Source organism: Haemaphysalis longicornis, unplaced genomic scaffold (assembly GCF_048455015.1).
Source record: "Haemaphysalis longicornis isolate Haplotype H1 unplaced genomic scaffold, Haemaphysalis longicornis Haplotype H1 scaffold_8, whole genome shotgun sequence".
NCBI lineage: Eukaryota > Metazoa > Arthropoda > Arachnida > Ixodida > Ixodidae > Haemaphysalis > Haemaphysalis longicornis.
Window position 1 is genome coordinate 162,635,958 of NW_027526445.1, and position 27,347 is coordinate 162,663,304.

Sequence of the window (27,347 nt, forward strand, 5' to 3'; positions counted from 1 at the left end):
TCAGATTTTACGAGCTGCTGAGTTGAATGTGACTTCGAAATAGTGGCACAAGAAATTTTTTTTATAAAAGTAACGTAAAACCTGTCGCAGGGATCACTGAATATGCCCCGCAAAACAGAACCAAGCATTCGTGTGAGCATTGCGGGCGTTGCGGAGGTGTCTACCGAGTCACACGCTATCACGAAAGAAGAGACGCCGCCCGTCTTATCCCAACGGACGACGGCGCTTCCTTTGATCTCCACCGTCGGCGAACACCCCGAAGAAGACGATATCTGACCCAGGTATCCGAGTGTTGTCCGCTCTGTGGTCCACGCTTCCTTTGATCTCACCCGCAACGCGGTCATTCGTGCGACCACAGCGCACGACCACCAACCGGCGACCGTACGATTCCAAGAACAGCGAATCTGCTTCGACAACGTCCTCTCGCCCGGCGACGGGGGCGTCTCCAAGGGGACTTTAAACGCCGAAGACTGGGCGAGACGCGGCGAGCGCGCACGAAAAGCTTCGGGAGGGGTGATTGCGACGACTGCTCACGCATTAGCTTTATTCATCACCGTTCGACGTGAAGACGCTCGATCGACACGCCACCGCCGCGGTTGGCAGCAGCGTGAAAGGGCGTTTCACTCCCTTCATCAGAGCAAGAGGACGCGGGCTCGATTCCCGGCCGCGGCGGCCGCTTTTCTGGTGGAGGCAAAAGGCAAAAACGGCCGTGTGTCAGTAGCGGTCCCAGAGATCGGTTTTTTTTTTTTGGGGGGGGGGGGGGGGGGGGGCAGGTGAATTAAGAACCGCTCCCCTCCTTGTGTCAATTCTGCGGAGGTGGTGATAACCATGGAGGCGTGTGCGCGTATGCGGTGCAACCCGCTGGGATTTTACTTCGCGCAAGTGGAATGCTTAAGAAAACTAAAACTAAGAAACTGAGGACCTCTTTGGGGGGGGCGACCGGGGGGGGGGCGACCCCCCCGTTGGGACCGCCACTGCCGTGTGTACGAGATATCGGCGCACGTTAAAGATCCCCAAGTGGTCAATATTAACCTGGAGCCCTCCACAACGGCGCGCCTCATCGCCTGCGTTGCGTCGGCGCGTTCAACCCTACAATCAACCAATTCATTTCATCACAGAGAAAAACTTCATTTACCCCTTTCGGCTCCCGCGATGAGAACAAAGCCTTCACTTGTGCGCACACAACGACGGCCACTCCGATACACATGTATACTCAAAGTGCAGTAAAGACGTCACGAAGGCGGGAAGGAGTAAGTGACCCAGTTTCTGTACCCCCCCCCCCCCCCCCCCCCCCCCCTTCATATACCCTCCTTCTTCACAGGAGCTTGAGTCGACCGTTGGAGGCTTCCTCGGTCTCCAAGAGGGCGGGCTGAGACTCCGAACGCGCCAACAAGGAGAGAGTCTCCGCCTCCGAGACTGGCCCAAGACAAAGGCTCGGGCTGTGCCTCAGGAGCCGCCGGTCTCGGGCAGCCGATCGATGGGCTAACGGCACCGCGGAGTCGCCCGGGAGCCGCCGCCCCGGGTTCCGCAACGCCCCCCGCCCCCCGTCCGAGTTCGCCTCCTGGGAGCGCCGCCGCGCGTCGATCGAGACAAGTACGCTACAGACCCTCCCGCCGCCAGTGTATGTCATAGAGTTTCAATACACCTCAGTATGAAACCCTATGATGTCACCCACACATTTGCCGATGCGTGATCCTTGCTGGTCATCGTTGCTACGTTTCCTACACACATTTTAAACTTTACTTGTCCGTGGAGCAGAGCAGCCATTTAATCGCCGACTCGACGACGACGCCTTTACGGCACAGACAATTTTGTGTCATAGGCGTTGTCCGTCACGGGCCGAAGAGGCTACAAAAGCCTTGCTTCGCTTTTTGAAGGACACGGGCCTGTCTGAACGATTGATTGTAGGGACATTACTACTGTGCAGTGCCCTTAGGTCGCCAGTTTTATCAGTGTACCGCCTTAGTTTTGTGTATTTTCTGGTTTTGTGTACGTCCTTTGTACTGCCTTTGTAGTTGCCATGGTCACGCCTTGTGTTTTTCCTTATTTTCTTCCTCTCATTTTCTCCTGTAATATGTACCGCTGTCCTTTCTTTCCCTTTCATTTCCCGTATCCCCTCCCCCCTGAGTAGGGTAGCCAAACGGACAGTATCCCGGTTAACCTGCCTGCCTTTGCTGTACTGTTCCTTCCTTCCTTCCTTCCTTCCTTCATCGTTGGGCTGCGGTAGCGCCAGTGTAATCGGTGCAGCCGACTGGACCATCTAACTGCGCCTGCGCAGTGCAGTCTAGAATGAAGTTGTTACCGAGGCTTACACAACTAAAAAACCCATATTTGACGCGTCTTAGCATGTAATGTGTTACGGTTCTGTATTTCATGAGGCAACGTAGACGGTCGCGCAAAACCATTCTGTGGCTTCATAACCGTCCTAGCGATGATGCCTTAAGCAACGTCGGTACTCAAGCTTGGCGGATCCGCCTTGCAACACGTCGTAGGTACAACAAAATGCGTACGCGCGAAACTGTCGGGTAGCCCGAGCGCCGCGTCGCGTTACAAATCGAAGCTTGCCTCGATCGCACTGATGAGCCACGAAAAGCAGAGGATTTGCGATTGGAGTAGGCACGTGCTGCTCGGTGTTACACAACCACGGCGCGACACCACGAGCAAGAAGTGTCACAAATCCAACGGCGAAGCGCAGCTTGCACAACCAACCACCAAGCATCGCACGCGTCGCGCTCTTTCGCAACGCATTATATATATCTGCCTCGCCGTGGGTTAATTATCCCGGCGATCACGGCAAGCCCGATTCTCGTTTCACATCGCTGGAAGCCATATGCTTGTGGTATTCGTCCACGATTTTTTAACCGACGCCTCCCTTCCCCCGACACCATCTTTGCCGGGCCGTGAATAGAGATTATCTGAGAGAACTCCCCGGGCTCACGCTTTTCCTTACGCTTCTTTTCTTGACGGTGATGCATCTCGACGTGATGGTCCTCCTCGTTTTACAGATCAGCATAACATGACATCCATAACAAGCGGCGAAACTTTACTGTGAAATAGGAGGAGGAGGAATAAACTTTATTTATGCGAGCCTTAGGTGCTGCTGTCTGGGCACCCGCCTGGTGGGGGGTTTCCTCTAGTCCGGGATACCCTGGCCTGGCACTGGCCACCCGAGCCCTCTCTACCAGGCTACGCTGGGAGGAGAGGTCGGAGCTGGTCAGTTGTGCCACCCACTGCTCGTAAGAAATAAAAAAAAATACTTATTCGGAATGGGCTTGCGACACCGGCAGGTTTGTTCAGAATTGTGTAAGACAAGGTTAAAAGCGATAAAGACCTGCTCAAACATACGCACCTTCATCTTTTTTCTTTCGTTCCGTACTGTTCTTCCACAACGTATATACCGCAACATTTCGCACAACCTATATACCGCACGCCCGCAACATTTACGTGCGCAACAGGAACGAAATTGAATTATATTGTCTCGTTGTTACGCAACTTTAGAAGTAAAAAAACAGGCAGGCAAGCGCTGTTGAAGCGCGACGTTGAAGACCAGCTGTCGTTGTACGCACCTCGGCGTTCTTGCGCCTATTCTTACAGTTACGGCCTCACACCAACGCATCTCCGCGTGTCGTTATGCTGACAATGGGACACTCGGGAGTGTTGAAAAGCTCCCGTAGAAATTCGTTTTCGCTTGTGTTCAACCCCTTTATTCCAGTCGTCATGAAGTCGGCTTCCCCCCAGTAAGAGTGTACTGACACCGAAGCACCCTTTACAGGCGCTAATGTGATTGTTGCAGGCGAGGACGGCGGACGCTTTACTTATGCAATGCTGCCACAGAAGAAACAAAAATACCTTAAATAAGGTGGTAGAGAAATCGGGTTGACAGAACAAATTGCTAGCGCTGGGCAGGTAGCGTATCGAGTACACCGACGCCTGTTGGCGAATAGCGCCCACGAATCATTTAAATTCACCTATAGAAAACCAGAAATATGCGCACACGCGCACAGAAACAGCCCTCGCGAACAACTGGTGCAGCGATCTTACAGCGCGCGTGTGTGGCCACCACAAATCAGCCATTAAATGTCATCTCTTCGCTTATGTATCTGACCTTATAGCCGAACGAGCATTGCTCACGTATACCCCAGAAAGATTTATCGAGCATTCGAGAGTGTCAAATGAAACGAGGCCGTTAGCACGTCGCTGAAATAAGCGTTACGAAGCAGTGTACGGCGTGGGCGTTAACCCCTCCTCCTCTTTTCGATCCTTCCCTCTGCTCTCTTTCGGAACTTCGATAACGACGACCGTGACGCCGGCTACGCGGCTCGGGTGTTCACGAAGAAAACGCCGAATATTGCAACCGAAAGAGTCGCGCCGCCTATAGCCATAGCGACACGCCCCGTGCGGCAAGGCGTGGAGTTTCACGCCGAGACAAAGGCGAGACAAACTAACGCGGTTTCCAGCGCCGCGGGGAATAAAACCGGCGACCAGAGGAAAGTTCGGCAACACGCCGCTGAACTTCGCCTTCCACTCCCCTCCCAAACTGACCGCCTATTCTAAACTTTCAGCGCTGCGCCCCGGAGGCGACCGGAGTCACGGCGGGTGGTGGCGCGCGGAGTCAACAAAAAGCTGACCGCGTTGCGCTGGACTCGACCAGGACAGCCCGGAGCGGTGTCCGGTTTCAAACTGGGCCGAACCTGTCAACGCACGGACGACGGCGAACTCTGTCTTTTCGCGTCGACAAAAACAAAGTTAGCGAACGAAACCGTCCACGTGGCCGTAAACCGGGAGTTGAAGAGGAGAGAAGGGAATGGAGGCGGAACTTCGCAAGGTGCTGACGCCCGTCGCGGTGTCCGGTGATCTGCGTTCCAAGAGAGGGGCGGAGGGGAAGGAGGCCGGCATAGCGAAGCAGCGCGACGACTACAGAGACAACGGAACGCGCGTCGTTATCGTGCGCTAACAGCGAGAAACAATTTAGCGCGTGCGCGCAAACGCCATGGCATTCGATCTGGCGAAACTCCTCTCCCCCTTGCACGCCTTCTTCATCGCTGTAGCCCGCGGCGCTGAACATCGACAAAAGCGCCCCCCCCCCCCCCTCCCCTCCTCATCTGTTCACAGGGACAGCGGGTGCGGGCACCCTGTTTATCGGGACTTCATCTGAGGCCTTTGAAAATAGTATCGGTGTCGGCCAGCGCGCGCAGTCCGCAGCCGTGGCTGACTACGGGAAACACAATGAAGGCTTGTCGCGTTTTTCAGGCATGCTGCCTGCGCCCTCTGGGGAGAGCGGGGAGGCGCCCAGTCCACCCGGTCTCCTGTCATCAATTGAATAATCGGGACCGAGTGTCCAACGCGTTACTTGGACCTGCTCGCCACCCCTTCCCACTCGGAACATGCCTGACTTTGTCTCGTACGCCAACGCCTTCTCCCATTCCGATTGGACAGGCACGCCTTTTGTCCCCGAGGTATGCTTAAGCGCGCCCAGCGCCCGCCGCCGGACTAATTAAACGATTGTTTTCTTCTGGCGGCATCGGCGAAACTCGGGCTCTCCTTTCCTCCCCCCGCGTCCCTTACTTCCCCGCATTCCATCCGCGCTCACAGGTGAAGCCTGCCTACCAGGCGCCATGGCGCGGAGCTTTGTCATTGGACGCTGCCCTGTGCGCGCGCGCTCTGCAGAAAGGACTAGAAGTTTGAGTCCACGCTCTCGTCTGTATATACAGCGCGAACAACTTCGAAGCTCCGTACTAATCGCGCAGTACGGCGCGTATGACAAATGAATCTCATTAGCAGGCGGCGAGCTCTCGCGAGATCGCGAAACAACGATACCAAAAGCTGACGGACACGCGTGTCTGGGACGGCGCGGGTGTAGGAGCGTGCCGTATGCAGATGACCGCGGCGCAGAACACACGCAGAACTCGAGTGTCGCATTGCTTACCTTGTGTGTTCTGCAGTAATAGGGGTCGGGGCGAATGTCGCGTTCGCATCGCTGGTTTGACGGGTCGGCCGAATTGCGAACTACCGAGTGTGTTGGATTACTTGACCACACGTGAATAAATGCACACATATACGCAAATATGTATCTGCATACCGCTCACGTATGCGATTTGCTTCGAGGAACGCAGTGGTCTTCACGGTACCGCTCGGAGTTTTTAATTCCATGTGATGTGCGAGTGACGCGGCGCCGATTTTGAAATACGCATGTCATATTTACGTGGAATGTGTACAATTAATCCTCACGTTGTACCCTCAATAAGCTGTTAATACGACAGTAAGAGCATAACATTTAAATAATATAAATATCTGTACATAATGCTGTAAACCCCTAGGGGTTTACTGCATTATGTAGCAGCGCTGCTACATCAGGACAGAAAACTGACTTCGTTATAAGGGGTGTTTTGTTAAAAGCGCAGACGACTCACTCTTCACGAAAGGCGGCGGGGACCGGTAAAAACTTCAAATACAGCGAAAATTAAACTAAAGCGATTTCGCTACATACTGGGGTTTACTGTATTTGTAAGCGCGTGTAGAACAAGCAAAGCGAAGAGCTCGAGTGTGCGGGTTATGTACGCTCCTCACACACCACCGTACTCTGCTTTGTCATTACTTTATAAACGCGCATTTTTTTGCTTGCAAGGCGAATTAAGCACTTCTGCCCCTGCGCTTCATTTTCTGTGCGTCTACCGATCCGAAGCAAGATGGAGAGACGAGCTAGTTGGTGAACATCCATGAGTGAAACTTAAGCGCAAACAGACACGGGGACGAGAGGTGTCGTTTCCCTTTCTCGTCCCTGTGTCTGTTTGCGCTTAAGTTTCACTCATGGCGTCTACCGATCGCAAGCCACAACCCCATATGCCGTTATGATACACGAAGGCGTCATGATCCCACCGAATGAGTGCATTGTGAGAACACGACTTGAGACAATCTCGAAGACACAATATAGCGTACGTATTTCTAGACATCCGCGCACACCGAATTGGCGTCATCAACCAACTAGCTTTAAATCGATAGCTCTGAGAGCATACCTGGCTTGTAGTTTCACAGACCTATTTTTACACGCACAAAATGGGTTCGAACCTCAGCTTCGGGTACCTGCATAGCGTGACTATACGACGGCGCGGCAGAGATTAGATTGGTAACGCTCTGGTGCTATACGCTTACGCGACTCTCCCCCGATGCATGCGTTGCCTTTCGCTCGCCACATGGTGCGGCGACATTTGTTCATTCAGAAGCACGACTGACTCGACCTAACGGGAAAACAAAACGGCCGAAAAAGCCCAGCCGGTCCGCCCATGCAAAAATGCTTTCCCACGAATCCATGCGGACTCCTTCTGTCAACCGACACGTGACCGCACCGGGATGCACGAGCGACCCTATAATGAAACATCTCTCTCATAGCACGACGGCTTTTGTTTTCGCGGGGCGTGGAGTATGCGGTGTTGAGGGCGGACTGTCAGGTGGGAAGCCGACATACCGTTTAAAATCGAGTTAGTATATATATGAGGGCCGTGTTTTGTTTGGTAGCAAAACGTGTGTGTGCTCGAGTCTATGTGCTGGCGAGAGAGAGAGAGAGAGAGAGAGAGAGAGAGAGAGAGAGAGAGAGAGAGAGAGAGAGAGAGAGAGAGAGAGAGAGAGAGAGAGAGAGAGAGAGAGAGTCTATTTAGGGGTTGAGAGTAAGCAACTATCGCAATTCTGTACCTTTCAAGGCCTTTTATACTAGCAAATGTATCTCGCGGTAGTTGGCATACATAGCAGCAGCTATTTGCTGTAAAGTTAAAATGAATGAAGTGCAGCCTTTATGCTAGCCTTTCCACAATTGAATTTACAATTATTACGGCGGTGCTTTTAATGGCTTATCGGCCGAAATCTTTCGTGCCCCTGTGGATAGGTTAAAGCCCCCCCTCCCCTCCGTAACTCTGTCACCCTTCCCAATATTAGTGGGGGAGAGGAATGAACCGTTCAGACCTCTATTGTTCCCACCATACTGCAATAAAGTTTATCCCTCCTCTTCCCACCAAGGAGAAAAAAAGGGGGAAACGGATGATCTTCACTGCTCTAACGTTGACCATCCAAGGTGGGTGGCATCCCTAATCCGGCCTTCAGCTGCTCATCTGGGCCGGATCACCAACCAGCTCGCGCTGGTTCGTGGAACCGAGGAAATTTTCAAAGAATTATTTGCTAGTGCGAGGCGGATCGGGTGCCACTGCTTTTTTTTATGATTTGTTCATTAAATTGTTGCGATCGTGCGATCTAATCGGTGTCAGCTTGGCTGGACTATCTGTGAGTTGATCAGACATCAGTGCGCGCATTTTTATAAAAGAGGAAACTACGCATCTAGCTCCGTAAATATTCCCCATTGCCCCTCGGTGTTTTCCCATAAATGCAGCACGCAGGAAAGAAAACGATGTTTCGAATCAAAAGGGGGGCGGGTGTACTTTTTTTTTTCTATGTATATGCGGCGATTTCGTTCCCGCGAACACCACACCACCTCTTCGATAAAGAGTCAGGCCGATTTCGCAAAAGTCGCGTCGGTCGTTCGCGCATGGCGGCGAAACGCAGCTGTCCGTGCCGTACCTTTCCTCCCATGAAGTTGTCGCCGCACATTTTTTCGTGGAAAAAAATTTCACGAGCCGCTAAAAAGAAAGCAAAAGGAAAGGAGGCAGTACTGCGTCGCTCGACGCGGGGGCCTATCAAGCTCGAAAGGAACAAGCGTATCTACAAGAGCTGCGTTCGCAGAGGAAGTGCTTGTTCATATACGGCACTGCGACAGCGCCGATGGGGCGGGAGAATAGAAGAGGAAAATAGCAGCGAGCGCGCAGCTAAGGGAAAGAAGATACAGAGAAAAGAAAGACGGATTAATGAGAGCGTCCTCCTGCTGCTGCTGCTGCTGCGGTCGAGGAACAGCGCGGCAAACATGTTTTTGACTTTCTGCTCCGGCGCGCACAGCTGACGTCTCCCGATCCGCGAAGAGCTCGACGAGCCTTGCAGGAGCGCGCCCACGCCGATAGCGAATACATGTCGCGCACATGTGCACGCCTCTACTTGCCCTCTCCTACACTGGGTTTTCTTTTGCGAAAGGAGGGACGGGGCTGACGTCACACGCGCATACCATCCTACAATTGCGAACTGCTCGCCTGAAGCCAAATTGTTGTTTTGGACGCTAGTCTTTCTTAGGCCACCTAAGCGCGAAACATTTTGGTCCGTCCGTCTGTCCCCCCGTCCGTCTGTCTGTCCCCCCGTCCGTCCGTCTTTCCGTCCGACCGGGCCGTCTTTCCGTCCGTCCGACCGTCTTTCTGTCCGTCCAACCGTCGGTCTGTCTTTCCGTCCGTGCGCCCGTCTGTCTGTCTGTCTGTCTGTCTGTAACTCGATTCAACCGCTTGGAAGCTTTTAGACACCTTGGGCACGGAGTAGAGATATGCAGGACCTCTCCAAACTAGCGGCATATGGCTCCGACATATCAATCAAAGCGGAGAGTTGGGCGAGTTGGTCGCTGCTGACTAATGAACTCATACTTCTAGCGAAATTTAGCACAGGACGAAGAAAGAAAAGACTGCCCAGCGCAAAGACGCAGCGCAAAGGATACATGAAGCGTATTTAAGGCGGAAAGTAAGTGCATAAGAGAGACGCGCAGTTATTTTAATTAAAAAACGCGTGTGCGATGGGTTTTTACGAGCAACAATAAAACGTGGCGCTATAAACGGCGTCGAAGAGAAGCGGGAGAAAAGTAAAAACTAAAACAAAACATGTCGGCTCGAGCTGCTCCAAGCACGATCGAAACAAAATGTAGGCCCTAACAGATGGCTCGCGGGTACTGCCAACGCGGGAAACTTAAATTCGGCAAACGTCCCCTGTATTCATCATAGCAGGAGCGAGAGAGTATGAGAACAGCGTGAGGGGTGATTGGGGGATAGAGGGCGAAAATGTTACGAGGCAAGCACAACACTGTCGCCATTAAACGACGTTTCCAGCGAAGCAAACAATTTTATTTTTCTCAAGGGCTGGCAGAACACGAGGAAGGAGATAACGGCAATAAGGAAATAGCAAAGAAAGTGCAACTTATTAAAAAAAAAATCATGCACCCCTCCGTTTAAAGACGGCGATGGTTGAGCGGGAACCTGTCTCGTGATGGATTCTTTGGTTGGCTAATCCCATACTAAGAGTACGCACTACTCTGGCCTAACGTTTGAGTTGGGGGTGTATACGGCGACAATCCGTACCTGCTGCTTGGCGTTCAGTGAGCAATTTTTTGAGTGGGTTCTGGGGAATTGTTAAATGCCAACATGTGACGTTAGGCCTAACGTCTTCTGGCTAACATGAACAGCCTTACGGCACGAAGAGCAGCGCCATTCTTCTCGTGACGTATTCTTTGGTTGTCGTCTGAGTTTTCCAAACTGCTTCGACAATGTCGAAATGGAGCAATCAAAGGCAATAAAAAAAAAATGGAGCAATCAGATAGACGCCGGCTTCGTAGCGCGAGGGAGCCAGGTTCGATTCCAGCCACGGGAAGCCATTTTTTTTTTCCCCACTTCACCCACGACCATTCATCATCATCGCAGGGCGTATTGACCTCCCGCGGCCGTACTTCGGCCGCACACGGGTGGCTTTCGAATGGCCGGAGCCCTACGGCGGGACTCTGGCCGTATGAACGTAAGCCGGTCGACCGGCCGACTGAGACTGGCCGTTGGATAGCCTTGGGAGTACGGCCGTGTACGGCCAAAAGGCCCACATTTGGACGCGGGCCGTACACGACTGCCGGAAAAAGGCCGGATGGAAAATCACTGGCCGAAGTACAGCGGCTTCAGTTAGGCCGAACGGTCCTAGTGCTGCCTGAGACAACGGCATCATTGAGGACACTAAAGCTTCGCTTTAAAAGCGGATTGCCAGCTGTGCCGCACACACAGCTTTTTTTCTATGTGCTATCATGAAGTATACTGGGCTGCTGGGTGTTTGACCTCCTGTTCGCGTTATAATCTATCGTATATATATACTTCAAATACCTATAAACAACTCTCCAATCAAACACGCCGCCATTTTTCTCATTGCGTGATCTGTTTCTACAACTACGTTGTTGGCTCATTCGATACCTGTCATAATAAGTGCGCGTGCATGTCACCATGCCAAGGTAGCTGCGCCCGTCTACAACGGCCTTACACGAAATTAGCCGGAACCAAGCTTCCACATTTCGAACAAATGCTTCGGAAAAAAAAAGTCACTAGTAATTACTTATCTCCCTCTTTGAAACGCATGAGCTAACGATTTTTTATGCCTTCCTTATGCAGACGATTTTGATTTTCCTTTATGGGGCCATGAAGACAAAATAAAGCTTTGTTTAATTCGAAAGAACGAGCTCCTGGTAACTTGGTCAGTTTCATTCCAACCACGAAAGACGTTTTTTAACAACAAGAAATAAACGGAGGAATTATTTAGAAACTTTCGAATTTCGCGCTACAGTGACGCGTTATAGGAAGGAGTGACGTCATAGAACCAGCACTAAACATTTATCAGTGTGTTAATCTCATGTTAGCATTTTAGAGATGCGATCAAACGGAACTAGAGGCGCCACTTTAATCGACCCCAGATGTCTCTTAGCGGTGGTTTCGGTCGGCGACCTCCAATCGCATAAACAAGTTTCTGTGACGTCATAGAAAAGTCGCCGGACATTGACCGGGGAGTCGCCACTGCATCTCATGTTTTTTTTTTAATAACTTCAGTATTTTTTTGAAGTTTGCGACAAAATTGGTAACATTGTTATTGGGACAAAACAGTGTTTTTAACGAACTAAACTTGTATTTTGTCTTCATGGCCGCTTTAAGGAAGCATTTGTGAGTGAAGTCGCCGATCAAGGGCCGGCAAAAGGTCAGGGGCTTTGTCCGTTGTTATCAGCACCTACATATCCATACCCTGTTGACCACCTACCTCAGTACTGCGGATAATGGAAGGCCCAAATTAAGATATTGTCAGGCGAACATAAGCTGGAACGCCGGCGGCCAACTGCAGCAACGGGAGATACCGAGTGTAGAGGATAATGCGCTATAGTATATCTTATCGACTTCTTTTGGCGTGACAAAGTCGCCTGTGACCCCTTTGAGACGGAAGGCGTGACTTTCTGATACCGGTTATTTACCGTAAGGTTTGAACAACCGCGTATGTACTGCCATGTACTTCCCCGCGCGCTATGACATGTGGGCAGTCCCGTGACGCGGCCTTAGGTTTCTGTGTGCCCTTTTTAGATGCAGAGCATCTGATTCACTCGCCTTGTCCCTCCTGCGTCGTCGTCGTCGGCGTTGTCCGCCCCTCCCCGCACCGCGCCAGCTGCGCTCTCCGCCGCTCACCCCCTCTCCTCTCCGATAGCGAACACTCTCTCGCGAGGGGCATTGGATTGGATTCGATTCAATTGGCTTAGATTGGATTGGATTGGATTGGCTTGGATTTGATTGGATTTGGATTGGATTAAAGTGGATTGTGTTGGATTGTGTTGCGTCATAGCCGCGGCACGTTGCGTCATAGCCGCGGCAGACGCGCTGGGGCCGGCGCATGTGCAGTACTCTCTCTTCCGCGGTTTCCTCTCCTTCGGGCGCACTGCGCATATAACCGGTGTGCCGTTCTCCGGCGAAGCAATATCCACGCTTGGCTCAAACACCTAGAGTCCACGCCGCTTTACAAGTACGCCAACGTCGTCATCGACTGGGACCGGCTTACGCAGTCCCCTCAACGTTATGCGCGCTATAAAACGCGGTCCCTTCGCCGCTCCGCCTATGCGTCGCATCTACACAGGGGTTCCCGCGAGGGGAGGTGGGAGTTTTTTAAAACTGCCTCTAAGCACATCGAGCCCCAACCCCGCTTCATAGTACACTTCAAATTAATACGGTAAACATTCGTCGTAACGATTCCTAGGGTCGGGCAACTGGCCTCGTTGTAAGCAATGCTTCGTTAAAAGCGGATACCACGCCCTGCAGCGGGGTCTATAAAATACTTCGAATAAAGCGGTATTTCGAATAAAGCGATTTTGCTACAACCAACGTTTTCTGTGTATCACGAGCTTTGCTAGCTTTCTGTCGGCCAACAGGTTGCGCACTGAGCTCATATTCTGAAGACCCGGATTGGATTGGATTGCACTGGAATAAATATGAACTCAAATGTGTTTTTATTTAATCTTTACAGCGGCACCCATTTATGTACCGGACTAGAGCCACAACAAGGACGGCAGTTTTTCGCACAATGGGGCGCTTAAGGCGGTCATGAAGACAAAATACAAGTTTTCTTCGTTGAAACGACTGCTTTGTACCCACAGCAACGATACCAATTTTATCGCAAATTTCAAAGAAACAATGGAGGTATAGAGATTGGGGCTTCCCCAGCCGCTTTCCAGCGATTCTTCTACGACCTCAAGGAATCTTTTTTGTGTGATTGGCAACCGCCGCCCTAAGCCACCTTTGATCGATTGATTGCTTGATTGATTGATTGATTGATTGATTGATTGATTGATTGATTGTAGTGTTTGACGCACCGACGCAACGCAGACGATGAGGCGCGCCGTAGTGGAGGGCTCTGGATTGATTGACTCCCCCTCCCCCCCCACTTGTTAAAAAACATTACTGGGAGGTTGTAGTGGGCCCTATAGTTCCGTTTGATCGTATCAGTTGTTTGGTAACGTGCAGTTAACGCACTGATAACTATGTTTTCAGTGGTGCCCTACAATACGTACGTCACTCCTGTACGCAACTTTGGCGCGAAGTTTAAAAGTTTTTCAAAACTTCTTGCGCTTTTTTGGGGGGGTTGTTAAATAACGCCTTTCGTATCTGGACTGAAGCTCAACGAGTTACCAAATGCTTGGTAGTTCAAACTAAAGAAAGCTGTAATTTTGTCTTCACGGCCTGTTTAAGCGTTTCGCCCTCAATAAAATATCGGATATGGAATAGCGTACGCAGTCGAACCTCGTTATAAGGAAGTAGTATAGGGGCAGTAAATTAGTTCGTTATATCCGATATTCGTTGTAGCCGTAGAGGCACAAATCGCCTTCCAAAAATCGGCTATCTGGCTCGTGCAAAAACGTAATCGTTACCTTTCTCCTCGTGGCATTTCAAACTAAATGGACCGAAACATGGCAACATCGGAAGTTACAGCAGGACAACGTTCCTTTGACAAGATGCTTGCTTTCTTATTTGTTTGAAAAAAAGATGTGATCCTCGTCTCGCGGCTTTTCACAGCACTGAAGGATGAAGTTTCCCACAATGTCCGAGCCCAAAAGGGCCTTCTCTACTTTTGTATATAGTTTTACAAACTGGTGTCGTCTAATTTCTTTATTTTGTTGTTAGGCTATTTCGAGTTTCGAGCCTCGCGCGAACCAAATATTTCTTCGTTATAGCCGATATCGCGAGGCTCTCGCGGTTTCGGTTTCGTTATAAAAAGAGTAAGTGTCACTGAAATGAACCGTGACCAACCAGAGCTCGTATTTAGTTTAGTTCGATATGGCCGATAATTCGCTATATCAGTGTTCGTTATAACGAGCTTCGACTGTAATTCATTTCGTATTTTGTTCGTTCTAACAGGTACCATTAGAGCTCCCTTACCGCACCTGACCCACGCTAGGTCACGGGTGGCGCATACGCGTTCAACTTGCACATGCAGTCGAAGTCGCGGCGCCTGCACGGCCCGCAGGGTTGGTGCCGCGAGCGGCGTGGAGCGGTTGGCGCTGTCGCGGCTGCCTGGTGCGCTCATGCGTGCAGCTCGGTCGCCGGCCTTACACCGCGCGCGGTGAAACTGCGCAAAACGATTTCACACGCGTTGCTGCGCGACCCGCCTCCACGAGCGCATGCGATGACCCTTTTGTGCAGTTCATTACACGCTCGGGTCGCCTCAATACAGACTCACTGTGCGATTAGTTCTATTCCCGGTCGCTTGCGCGGCGAATCCACGCACCTATAAGCGCTCATCTGCTTCGAGCGCAAAAAGGGTGTGATAATCCGGTTCCCCTGCACTGCCTGCAGTAGTGCTTCGCGGGAAGCGTTTCCCTGCGGGGCACGTATAATGTTTGATCACCATTTAAAATTAGAATAGGCGCTTCAAGTGAAGAATTTACACGTAGCCTTAAGGTGTGCCGTATACAGTTGATTGCTACGGATTATCTCAGACCACCTGAGCGCCCTTAACGTATGTCTCTCCACACAGGGGGCGGGGGAAGGGGGGAAGTGATCGTAGGCCTTAATGTATTTGACGTATATTAAAAGGAGATCACTGCCTATTGAGCTATACAAAATGAGCTACCGCGGAGGCTGAATTCCCCTCTATTTTCTTGCGTACTTACGTGTAACTGTTTCGTGCGTGCAGGGGTGGTGGCCAGTGGCTCTCGGGTAACTTCGGGGTGCAAGGGACATTATGTTTACCTTCCAGGCACTGACCAGAGCGTTTATGCCGTGTCAGGAGCAGTCCGCGGGCAATAAACCGACGTATATGCGACCCGTGGCACCAAGGCTGTCAGAACCAAGGCCCCAGGTAATGAAAACCGGGAATGAGGGGATCGTTGAATGAACGCTGTAAGGGACGCCAACATCAAGAACGCCAATGAGGCCTAACGGGAAGCAGTGTGCCTCTTTCTTCTTTGTGTTTGTGCGTGCGTGCGTGCGTGCGTGTGTGTGTGTGTGTGTGTGTGCGTGCGTGTGTGTGTGTGTGTGTGTGTGTGTGTGTGTGTGTGTGTGTGTGTGTGTGTGTGTGTGTGTGTGTGTGTGTGTGTGTGTGTGTGTGTGTGTGTGTGTGTGTGTGTGTGTGTGTGAAAATTGGAATTTTGTAATGGTATGAAACAAAAAAAAAACTGAGAAATTTGCGCCCCTAGCGGGACCCGAACTCACAACCTTCGGACACCTCACCCACCCTCTCCCTGTTCCCACATCCACACACACACAACACACACAACGGCGGGGTTTTTTTACACGGCTACGAAGGGCGTTTTGGCTATCTTGAACCCCTGTAGGGATGATAGGGTCGACGCCAGCAAAGAATCGAACTCATAACCTTGCTTGCTTCACCCAGGGGCGCACGAGCAGTGGGCGAGCAAGTACACAGCTTTCTCTCGCCTCAGAAATAAACCTGACGCCGCTCCATCCTTCGGAGGCAATGACCCCAAGGTCACCTCTCTATGCAATGAATTCAATTGAGATACGTTTACTGTTATTGCCCGCCGTTATTCTTGAGTTCGTTGCCGCGTCGCTTCTCCCGCACGAGGATGAAGAAGTGGCTCAAAACTTGGACACGCCGACGCTTTGGAACACATGTGCGACGGCCTCAGTGTGAGGCCGGATGGGGCGCAGTAATTTTGCCATTGGTACGTGCCAGGAAATAAAGGCAGTGCGAGGCACTACGTTCAAGATCCCGTGCCCTCATATAAACGCAGAGTTTTCACAGACATTTTGTGGCCCTTTCTAGGTTACAGAAGTTTAGCTTTGCGGTTAGTCTAACTCGCCTTGGCCAAACGCCCTGCGTTGCTTGCAAGGCTGCTTTCGCCCATTTATTGCGGAGGTGACAGCTTCCTTTGCCGGCATCATATACACAGGTATCGAGATGTAGTTATAATAGCTTGCACACAGACGGCCCACAATGTGGGCAGCCATGTCAGAAAGTCGAAGTGGGTAAGTCGACTACGGGAGAAGCGTGTGTAAAATATGCTGTTGGGCTAGTTGGTTCATTGCTTAAGGAAAAACGAGCGCTACAAACCAGGACAGAAAAGGCGAAGAACGACGAGACAGATGCGCTCTGTCTCGTCGTTCTTCGCCTTTTCTGTCCTCGTTTGTAGCGCTCGTTTTTCTGTAAGAAGTGTGCGTGTGTTTGTTGTGTATGAGTGAGTGAGTGAGTGAGTGAGTGAGTGAGTGAGTGAGTGAGTGAGTGAGTGAGTGAGTGAGTGAGTGAGTGAGTGAGTGAGTGAGTGAGTGAGTGAGTGAGTGAGTGAGTGAGTGAGTGAGTGAGTGAGTGAGTGAGTGAGTGAGTGAGCGAGCAATGGTGACGAGGCTAACCCAGCCTTGCAAACTGTGACGGAAATTGCTCCGCCCGAGCAGTACCTTTTCATAACTACTCGTGGCAAATGACCGATTATCACGAAGGTTTGTGTCCGGCATAAACTGGGGGGCTAGGCGGAAGATGCTCTTCCGATGAAACCAGTGTGCGTTCTGGTATGCGCGACGTTTTCCAAATAGACATACGAGGCGAAGTTTGAAAACTTTAAAGTATCTCCAAACAAAGCTTACCGCTTCATGCCATGATCTCTGCAGTCCATGATAAATTGTCACCCGGTGCACCCCACGTTGACAACAGTGATGATACTCCACGGCTTATCTTAAGACCCACCCCTGTCTCCCAAGTCCCTTTACCAACGGTATACTCATAAAATTTCTGAGAACCAAAATATTTATCTGTATATTGAGCTTCTACACAACGAATACGAAACAATAAGTATAAAAAAGAGGTCAATTCGTTCTTTACACGTGGCGTCCGAAACAGCCCATAAAAAAGCGCTCCGGATTAGCCCAGTTCTCTGAACTAGAAGTCTTTAACGCGCGCAAACCTTCGTGTCGGGAAGGTATCAGACACTACCACCATGGCCTCCAACATTGTTCTTTCAGCCTCCAATATTTTCACAGAAAGCCCATTCTGAAGATAAGTGGCAGTATCCGGACATTTACTTTTCGGGGGAAGAGGTATGGCCAGTTTTTCAAAGTAAAATTACCGCCACGATAAGTGCTTAATTTAATTACTAAGCAAGGTACAGAGCAGAAAGTTGTTCATTACATTACCCATTACTGCAAGAACTTATGCTAAATTGCTGCAGTTTCTTCGAGTAATTTCGTTGCCGCCATGCATGCTCCCGACGGGCGGTTCAAGGATACCTCTCACGCTTTGACGAAAATAGCTCTGAAATAGTTGCCGTTTTAATATTCAACATAAATGCGCTTCGAACATGAGTACTTGTCCCAACTTTAATTAAGCAGCACTGACGTAAAAGAATAATAACAATGTGTAGTGCTGCATGCTATAGGAATGGCGGCGCTTGCAACATATATAACATGAGACATGCTGACTTAAAGCCCGTTCCACATGGTGCGAATTTCCGTGCGAATTCCCAGCTTCGGCGCCGCTCATGCGGCGAGACGACATATTTTTGTAGCTTCGGCAGCAACGAAAATAGATCAGTTTGCCGCACGACCGGTGCCGTAGCTGCGAATTCGTGGGGAAATTCGCATAATGTGGAACGGGCTCAAGGCAAGCGCAAGGCATATATGATGCTTGCGCCAGACTGCCTACCCCAATCCGCGTTAAAAAAAAAAAAAAAAACAACAAAAAAAAAACACGAAAACTAATACACATGTATGACACGCGGTGGAGTACGACTAACTGTTCAACGGGAATGTTTCGGACCAAACAAAGAAAAAAAAAACACGAGTATAAACTCTTGCAGGTAGGGTTAGCTACGCAAATTCCCCTTCAAGGTGAGGCTAACAAACGCAGCCTCTCTATTCGCCCAGGAAAGACGAGTCAAATTCTCGGTTTCACCCAAATATGGTATCACCAAAAATGAACGCTGGAGTCAGCCACTTACATTGACGTTGTACGGATATTAGCAGCCGGAGCTTCACGGTAACGGAAGAAGTAGTACGCCCCCACGATCAACACCGAGGAGGAATCCGTGCTGCTAGCTGGCGAAGAGATGGAAGGCGTCCGACGCGTGTCCTGAGATTCACAAGCCGAGATTGAGGCCGGCCTCGGAAGGCAGCCGCATATAAACGCCTTCCGACACAAAGGCAGAGGAGAGCCGTCTCCCACCCTCTGAACCCTCGCCTAAAGACGTGGTTGAGAGAGTAGGCGACCAAAGACGGACCTCGCGCATTGGCGATCGCGTTTCTCTGAACGAAGCGGCCGACCGTAATTGACGGAAGGTGCGTACCCACTCTTTCCACCTCTCCCCCCTCCTTCAGTCAACGGCGCGGTGTAGGGACGCGCTCTCGTTATTACCGATCCTTGGCTCGCGAATGAGACCGCGATAAGCTCGTTCCCAGGGCGATAAGGCTCACGTAAGCGGCGTCCGCCGCTGCTGCGAGCCAACCAGCCACGGCGGCGACCATGACGATGGTGCCTGGTGGCGTCGCCCCGGTGTTTACTCACGTACACATTCCGCCAGAGCCCCGCGGGAGTTCTCTGTCCGCTTTCAGTGCAGATAGGCCGCAATACCAGCATGCAGCACTGCTGGCTGGTCACACGTCCCAAGACGGCGACTACATCTAGCGATTGTACAGAAATACTGGTAGTTCTATCGATACGCGATTATCCACTGATAGCACTATCGGTAATAAACTGTCGGTAGTTTTAGACAAAACTATCGGTAGCACTGATAATTTATTAATGGATAATGTTCCCGCTGTACTCAGGTACAACTTAAGAACGGCGACGGCAGTTGCCGCTGTGCCTCATCACCGCAGCCGGGTGTTATTCCGCGCGGCGCAAGTAGTGCGTTACTGGGAATATTTTGAACATTGCACAAGCCGTTCTCGCGATTTTTTGGACCTAATATGCTTACAAACTACTGCAGCTACACGACAAACAAACAATGTGAAAAAAGGCAGACTATATTACGCATTCATAGCGTCTCCTTTCAAAACGCGCACGCCCGTTGACATCCGGATCCATCGCTTGGGCGGAGTGATAGCAACATGAGCTGTTGCCGTTCCCGACTTGTTCTCGAGTATAGTCTCGCTTATGCATTTAGTCGTCATGCTCCAGAGGAGGGAGATTTTGTATCAGAATGGGATGTACGTCTGGATCGAAAGTTTTCTGTGCGTACGTATACAGGTGCCCCAAAAAGTAACGGCTGACAGCATAAATAGGGTATGCGGGGCCCGATTTTGGTTTAGTATGGCTTTCTGTAAAAGTCATTTAGAGGTTGCCGGCTATCGGCACCTGGTGGAGAAATCTTCCTAAAATCTTCGACCGTGCTCCGTTTACTTTTTGGGGCACCTGTACGTCATTGCGCATCGTCATCGCCATCACCTCCTCTGCTTCCTCATTACACTGAAGATGTGGCGTGGTGAGCGAGGTCGAGACCTCGCAGTGACAGCGATTCCACTGCACGCAACTCTGGGGAAGGAGATTCCGAATTGCGTGTTCTCAGTACCGATTCCCTCCAAAAATGTATTGACCTTGGCGTTCTCGTTTGATTTGCATTGCGTCTATATTATTCCAACTTATCAGTTTGTATCGCCGGTTATATTTAATCTATACCCTTTTAACGGGAGACTAGTGCATAATAATGTCATCAAATAGCATCAAATAGCAGCCCATCTCGACCTGACGTCCCATTGTGAATAGCTTGCCAAGCTGCCTTTTGGACCATTTGCACATGCGATATAGCGCTGATAAAAGCCGCGCGAAAAAGATCAACCGATATCTGTTTTCAAAGCACTGGCAACAGAAGCTAACACACGTTCGAACAAAATTTAGCAATTAGGAATTTCCTGGAAGAAACGGCGCTAAACAGCGCCGAACTACACACGATATGTTAGGCCAACATCGACAACACTGTATCTATATGATAATGAGAAGGCTGTCCTGCCTCGAGGGCAAGGTGCCGTATCGCGATTTAGTACATACTCTGACCATAATTATACCTCGCCAGTGGATACAAATAATATAGCTCCCACCACGTTTTTTTTTTTCAACATATACCTAAACCGACACAAAATTCATTTATTTGGGGACCAAGAAAAAAAAATACATGCAGAAAAATGAAAAAAAAAAGTCTTAAACTGTACCTACAGCTACAGCCGTATATACTCGTCACAAGGTCATCAAGTGTAATTAGCATTCTTGCTGCTGAACCGAAGGGCGCGGGTTCGATTTCCGGCAACGGCGGCTACATCTCTGATGGAGGTCAAAATCGGAAACGCTCGTGTGTGCCGAGATTTCGGCGCAAGTTAAGGATCCCCGTGGAGGTGGTCGAAATCGAACCAGAGTTCTCTGCTTCGACGCACCTAAGAGCGCAGGTGTATATTGAACAATAAACAGAACAACGAACTTTATTGGCATCACGTACAGAATATACGATGCCGGAGGCCTGCAGAAAAAAAAGCCATCTTAGGGACAGCTTGACGGAGATGCGGGCTCCGGTTTTGGCACCAGCGTACAACAGTGTTTCACAGTACATAAAAAATAATAAGCCGCGTAGAAATATGGTGTCCCTTGCGCCATTCAAAGAACTAAAAAAAAAAAAAAAACATTGACACGTAGAACCCCGAATTTCAAATAATTATTACTGACTGATCGTCAAAACCCGAATGTATACGGTATACACATGGCTGCAATTTAGCGGCTACTTCATTGTACACGGTCACGAGAAGGAGCCGTGGAAGTGAGGATAAATTGCAGGGTGTATACGTTCTGCGCAAGTGAAAGTAAGCGAAGAACCACAGAAAATGAGCAACCAATTTTGACTTACTGTCGTTATACGCAACGGATTTCCCTTTCAGACTTCATCAAAAGAAAAAAAAAGAAAAAAAAAGTATCAGCCAGCTAGGCCTCGTGTACCTCTTGATAACGAACAGATCAAAGCAGAGAAGGAAGCCCCGGAACATTTATCAGAAAGATGCATTGTCTACGCGGATTAGCCGTGAGATAAGCCATAGGATCGTTCTATACGTATGACGACACGAGTTCGAAGTGGAGATGGTGGCAAAAAACTAAAACGCCCGCATGACGAGATTTCGGTGCACGTTGCGGAAACCCAAATGGTCAAAATTAACCCGGAGCCCTCACTAAGGCGCGCCTCGAAGTCCAGGCGTAGCTTCGGCGCGTAAAACCCCCAAATTTTCAAATTCTGGTTCGAAAAAGAAGGCCAATATCTGGAAGCAGCGTTTCCGCAGTTTCAATCGCTCGACAACAGCGACAGCAGCGCCGGGAGGAACTTGAGTGATTCCTTTGTATACGTTCTTGCGCCGTCTGGACGCTGCCGTTTTGCTTGATCGTCAATTTATACAAAGCGGCGAAGATTGGAAGGCTTCCGGTCTTGTTTGCCTGTTTCATAGCAGATGGACGGGATGTTGACCAATACATTGATATACTGTATGTAAAGTCATAAAAACAGCGCACGGACGGGACCAAGGAGAGAGTACAAAGTAAAAAGCTGCCAAAAAGAAACACGTAATTTGTAGGATGCCCTCATCGCCGCGGTGGCTTAGTGACAGTGCCATCTTGCAGTTGAACCCAAGGATGCGCGTTCGATGTTGAGCAAACGGGGCGGCCGTTTGTCTGACGGAGGCGAAAAACGAAAACGACAGAGCAGCGAGATTACGGCGCAAGTTACAGATCCACAGGTGGCCATACTGATTCGTACCTCGCGACTATACGGCGCGACTATATAGCCGAACTGTACCTCAGGCGCATAAAACTCCCAAAGCTTGAATTTTTAGGGGCGAAGCTCCTAAAGCCATGGGTCTGTCCATCCCTTGTGTCTCGTGGTACGTGACCGCCGCATGCTTTCGGAGATGTCGCAAAGTGGGCCGCGTGGCACGCGCAAGAACCGGCTGCAACCGGCAGCGCAAACTCGGCACCGGGAGCGCGAGCTTGTCTGTGTTCGCCAACGGAGGCGCGAGCGCACGTGCACTGCGAGGGGGAGATCACGCAAGAGATCACGCCACGAACGCAGGCAGTCGTTCTCGGAGATCGAACGAGACGCAAGGACCTTTGCTCGTTTCCTCTCGTCTTGTTCGGGCACAAGTTCGCCCTAAATAAAAGTTCTTTCTTCAAATACGCACTCAGATGTATCCATATGAACCCTACCACGATCCGAGGAACGTGTATAGACTTAGTGTTTGCAAACTTCCCATTGCAGCCAGTACAAGAACCTCTCTCGCTTCATTTCACAGATCATAAAGCCGTCGTAATGAAGGGACCTCGCAATCCAGTCATGACAACGACGAAATGAAAAGAACAAACGAAGAAACGAAACAACAAAGGAACAAGAACAAAATAAAAGAACAAAATAAAAGTTGATTTGTACAATGTACGCACACAGCCTTACGTCTTTCTTAATGATCTAATGGGCGAACTTTCACGGGAGAGTTACGGTTACCGATGATCTCCCCCTCTCGAGCTTCGCCCCACTTATCATCATTCATTCCGTGGATATGGCGTGATTTTTTTTTCTATAGATACGCGCAAGTTCAGCGGAGAACGACAATAGCTCGTTGTGCAAGACAGATGCGTCAACAATGGGGAATTTCGTGGCGTCCATGAGCTGTTTTCACAAGTTTGAAATCACGCGCCAACCGGGCAAAATTTCCCCACTGGCCGAAATTCTGAACGTGAAGAATGCCTTGTCAACGCCTGTTAGGTAACAGAAAGCCTGCTGGCAGACCAATCTGCCGGAGCCTTCAACTGTGATAATTTTTGAAGCCAGACTTGTAAACGCCAGAAAACGTTCCCGCGTGGACGCCTAAACTGGCCGAGCTACAGCCCATCCAATCTTATCCGACCTCACGTAGCGGATCAGGCGGCGTGTGGCTTTCTTATCACGGTGCTGTTGGTCTGTCCAGGCGGCTGAGCAGCAAACGCGCCCTTCAGCGCCTCTTCACTGCAATACTTCTACATTGTTGGATAAAACTAGTAACCAATGCAGTCAATTTTGTCGTAAGCCTAGGTGTGCAAACTACGCTTAAACGTCACGACACTTGATTGAAAACGTGATGTACGGTGCTCCTAACGTAATCCACGAAACAGACTTCAGTACATAAATTGGCGTGGCCGGCTAAGCTGTCGCGATTGTCTCTTCGTGGTGCCTTGCGGTTTTCTTCTACTGACGCCCCCAGAAGTTACACGAACGTTGCACTAAGTATGTGTTCGACACTACCGCTGAGGCGATAACACGGTGAATATACAGTTAAGTGACTCATGCACTGGGTAAGGCGCTCCTAACTTCTATCGAGTGTCGGTTATCGCACTCAGTTGTGTCCAAATGCATATTCCACATGAATACCCGAGCCACCGAGCATCACAATGTTCATTCTTATATTTAATTACTAGATGACAACCGCAATAAGCAAGGAAGGAAGGAAGGACAAGACAGTAAAGGCAGGGAGGTTAACCAGAGCCCAGTCGGCTACCCTACAAACGGGAAACGAGAAAGAGGTGATTGCAAAAACAACAAGCTTGAACATGATCTCACAGCGCTGCGCCCTCTTCAAGCAGATGTAGCTGATTCCCTCGACGTTACGAACTTATCTTTTTACCGGGGCGCACCTCGCCGTTTCCGGCGTTATTAACTGAGTACAGGTAAGTCAGCTGACCCTTCGATAAATGCAAAAAAAGAAGAGAGAAAGAAAATGGCAGCCGCAAGATTGCGAAGGACGCCTGAAGGCTGCTCAGGGGGGGGGGGGGGGGGGGGAGATGAAATCAGCGCGAACAATAAGGGTGCACAGTTAAAGACGGCGTCGATAAGCAATCCGCCGAGGGAAACCAGAGGTAATCAGCCGCCCTGAGGTCCGCGGTCCGAACAGCCGTATTCCTTTGTTCTCGCCCGCACTGCTTCTGTACCGGCCTTCTCCAAATAACGGCTGACGTCTGCCTCCCGCATTCTTTCGACCGTCGGCAGGCGTGTGCAAGGGACGGTCTCGGTTATACCTTATCCTCAGCCATGGCACGACGAGTCAGCAGCGATAAGCAGTGCTCAATTGATATTGCGGCTCTTCTTCAGACCCAATTATGGGCTTCTTTTTTCGAGGTTGTCGCAATTAAAAGGAAAGTCACATGCTCGCGAGGCTTGCGGAGACGAACGCTCGAACTGCCCGAGAATTTGGAGCACATACCACGCAGAGGCTGACATGGGAGAAAACATTGCTGAAGAATAGCGTGTACTATATTACATTATCATCACCACACTAAATCAATCAAAGATTTGTCAACAGGCCCCCCGGAAACAGCTGCTATACCTGTCTCACGAAAAATGAAGGGACTGAAATCAATCAATCAATCAATCAATCAATCAATCAATCAATCAATCAATCAATCAATCAATCAATCAATCAATCAATCAATCAATCAATCAATCAATCAATCAATCAACATCGAAGTGCGCTGAGTGTTACAACGAAAAAAAGTGACAACGAGTTTGCAACGCTTCGAACGCAATTCAAAATAATGGAGTGCCAACTCTATAGAAATGACAATAATAATAGCGATGAGGATCGTGATAATATTTTGATAGTGACGGTGATGATATCACCGTCATATTACAACTGTCAGCACCGTTCGTTCTCGCACGCCTTTTGCGGATGGTGAAAGGTATACGAGTAGCGCGGAGAACAGCGCTAGGACACCATATACGGCGACACGAGCGCGAAATTCAAATGTTGGCATTGCTTCGCTCCACTACGTCGTTCAACCGTAAACGGAGTTCAACGGCCGCTGCGTTGCTCGGTAATCCGGGAAATTAACAAACGCTCTGCAAATAATAACAAGCCCTCGCATACTTAATTAACGCTCCCCTACGCATTATGAAAGCAAAAGCATTTAGAATGGCAGTAACTTCCGTGTATAAACTCAGTGTATACATGCGGTTGAAGCACCTCAGCTCTAAACTGATAACAAATTACGCACGCGGAAGTGACGCAATAGAGAAAGAAATCACTGCGCATTGAACTACACAGCTGCGCACATGCTGCGCATGAAAGTCAAATGTCGAAGCTAGAAATCAGCCGGTGCACGTGACATTCGGCCAAGGGGAGCGATAAGGGCTTATTGCTTCCCATGCGACGACGCATACGCAGCACTGGCACTCCGCAGTGTTTGCATACAAGCCTGACCCTGCTCTCAGTTTCGCTCTGACCTCGCGAATTAAAAGGTTCCGCTTTCCCTATGCAACGACACAACGCGATTGCGAGCTTTTTTTCCGCCGATAAGCGATGTTTAGAACCGATAACTCCCCCGCGGGATCCAGAAATACACTGTTTCTCGTTTCTTTTTCTCTTATTATTTTCAGTGTTCAGGCGCTTCACACGCAAAGCGGCCGGACGCAGGCGGCACGTACGTACCTTATCTTGTAAGTTCGTGTTTTTTTTTTTTTGACAGGATGACTTACAAGAATAAACAAACAGAAACAAGCCGAATTGAAACGAAAAAAAAAAAAGGTTTGTAAACAAGCGCCTGAATGTGAACATCCGCTTTGTTTGTTTACTCGTTTTTTGCCTCCAAAGCCGTTCAATAAGCGGGCATTGACCGAGTCTGTCGTTTTTGAAACAGGTTTATTCTGACAATACGCTGCAATAGCCTCACGTTTGGTGGTTTTCTCGTTTAAAAGCGAGAACTGCAGCGCCAAAATACGCGCTTTGCATCGCGAGGGGGATGAAGAAATAAGAATTGAGTGACAGTGACCTCCGCTCAAATGATTGGACAGCGAGGATATTAGAATACCGATGGAAATAGTACTGCAGATGGAGTGACAAGTATTGTCATATCGCGATTCACTTTGAATTGCGATATGACAATACTTAGTTTGCCAGCGTATTGGCCTGGAGATGTCCAAAGTGGTATTTGCTTCTAATTTGCGACTTAGGTAATTCTGAGTTAATTGGTTTTTAAACTTGGAATGACTGGAACGACTACCCTAGAAGACAAACATGTGGATGTCCGCTTTACGGTGGCGCTGCCGAACCCGATAATGCAGCTGGAATGGCTTAGGAATGTTGGATTCCTGTCATCATTGCGTGATCAATATACAGGGAATGCCGGCGAAATTTCGCGCCGTCGATCCGAGGACAGAGCGAGAGAAAAAAAGATAACGAGAGCGCGTGCGGAGAACGGTGACGTCAGCTGAGACGGAATCGGCATTGGTTGCGGTGGCGCTACGTTCGCTTCCGGATTCCCGACACACCCCGTCACCGCCCGTTGTTTTCGCGTTGGAAAATGGAGTGTGAGGCGAGTGCAGCGCCGACTATAGGCGGCGAAATACGATAGAACAGGAATGACGGCGAAGAAATGCCGATGTTGGTGAACAACGAAAGAAGCGACAGGCAACCAACTCAAGCAAACGAACGTGACCACTAAGACGGTTGCAATGCAGAGAAAGGTTGGCGCCAAGTGCGAGGGGCGTGTGAGAAACGCCGCGTTGTGGATTTTTAACGCCGCAACAAGACGTGCGCCTCGAGCCGGGTCTCAAGTTCACGAGAGAAAAGGGGATGAGATGCTTACGCGTACCTAAAGATCCTTCAATGTATCTATAATTATATTTTTGTGCTAAAGCTGCGACTGATAGTTACCCATGATGCCGACTGCGACTAAATTTCCCACTGTTTTGTAGGCGTCTGAGCAGTCAAACTTCGCCTAATTTGCTT

General features: G+C 49.9%; 1 protein-coding gene across 2 annotated transcripts in view; it reads right to left on the minus strand.

Annotated features, from left to right (window-relative positions):
* Pros (homeobox protein prospero) overlaps positions 1–27,347 on the minus strand; it is a 211,335-nt gene that overhangs the window by 83,404 nt on the left and 100,584 nt on the right. The window contains exon 1 of one of the 2 annotated variants that reach the window (XM_077681152.1): positions 18,572–18,852. The exons of the other annotated variant lie outside the window; for it this stretch is intronic. The gene's annotated coding sequence lies outside the window, so the exon portion shown is untranslated. Of the gene's footprint in view, positions 1–18,571; positions 18,853–27,347 lie in introns of those variants that run through there. 2 annotated transcript variants of the gene reach the window in all.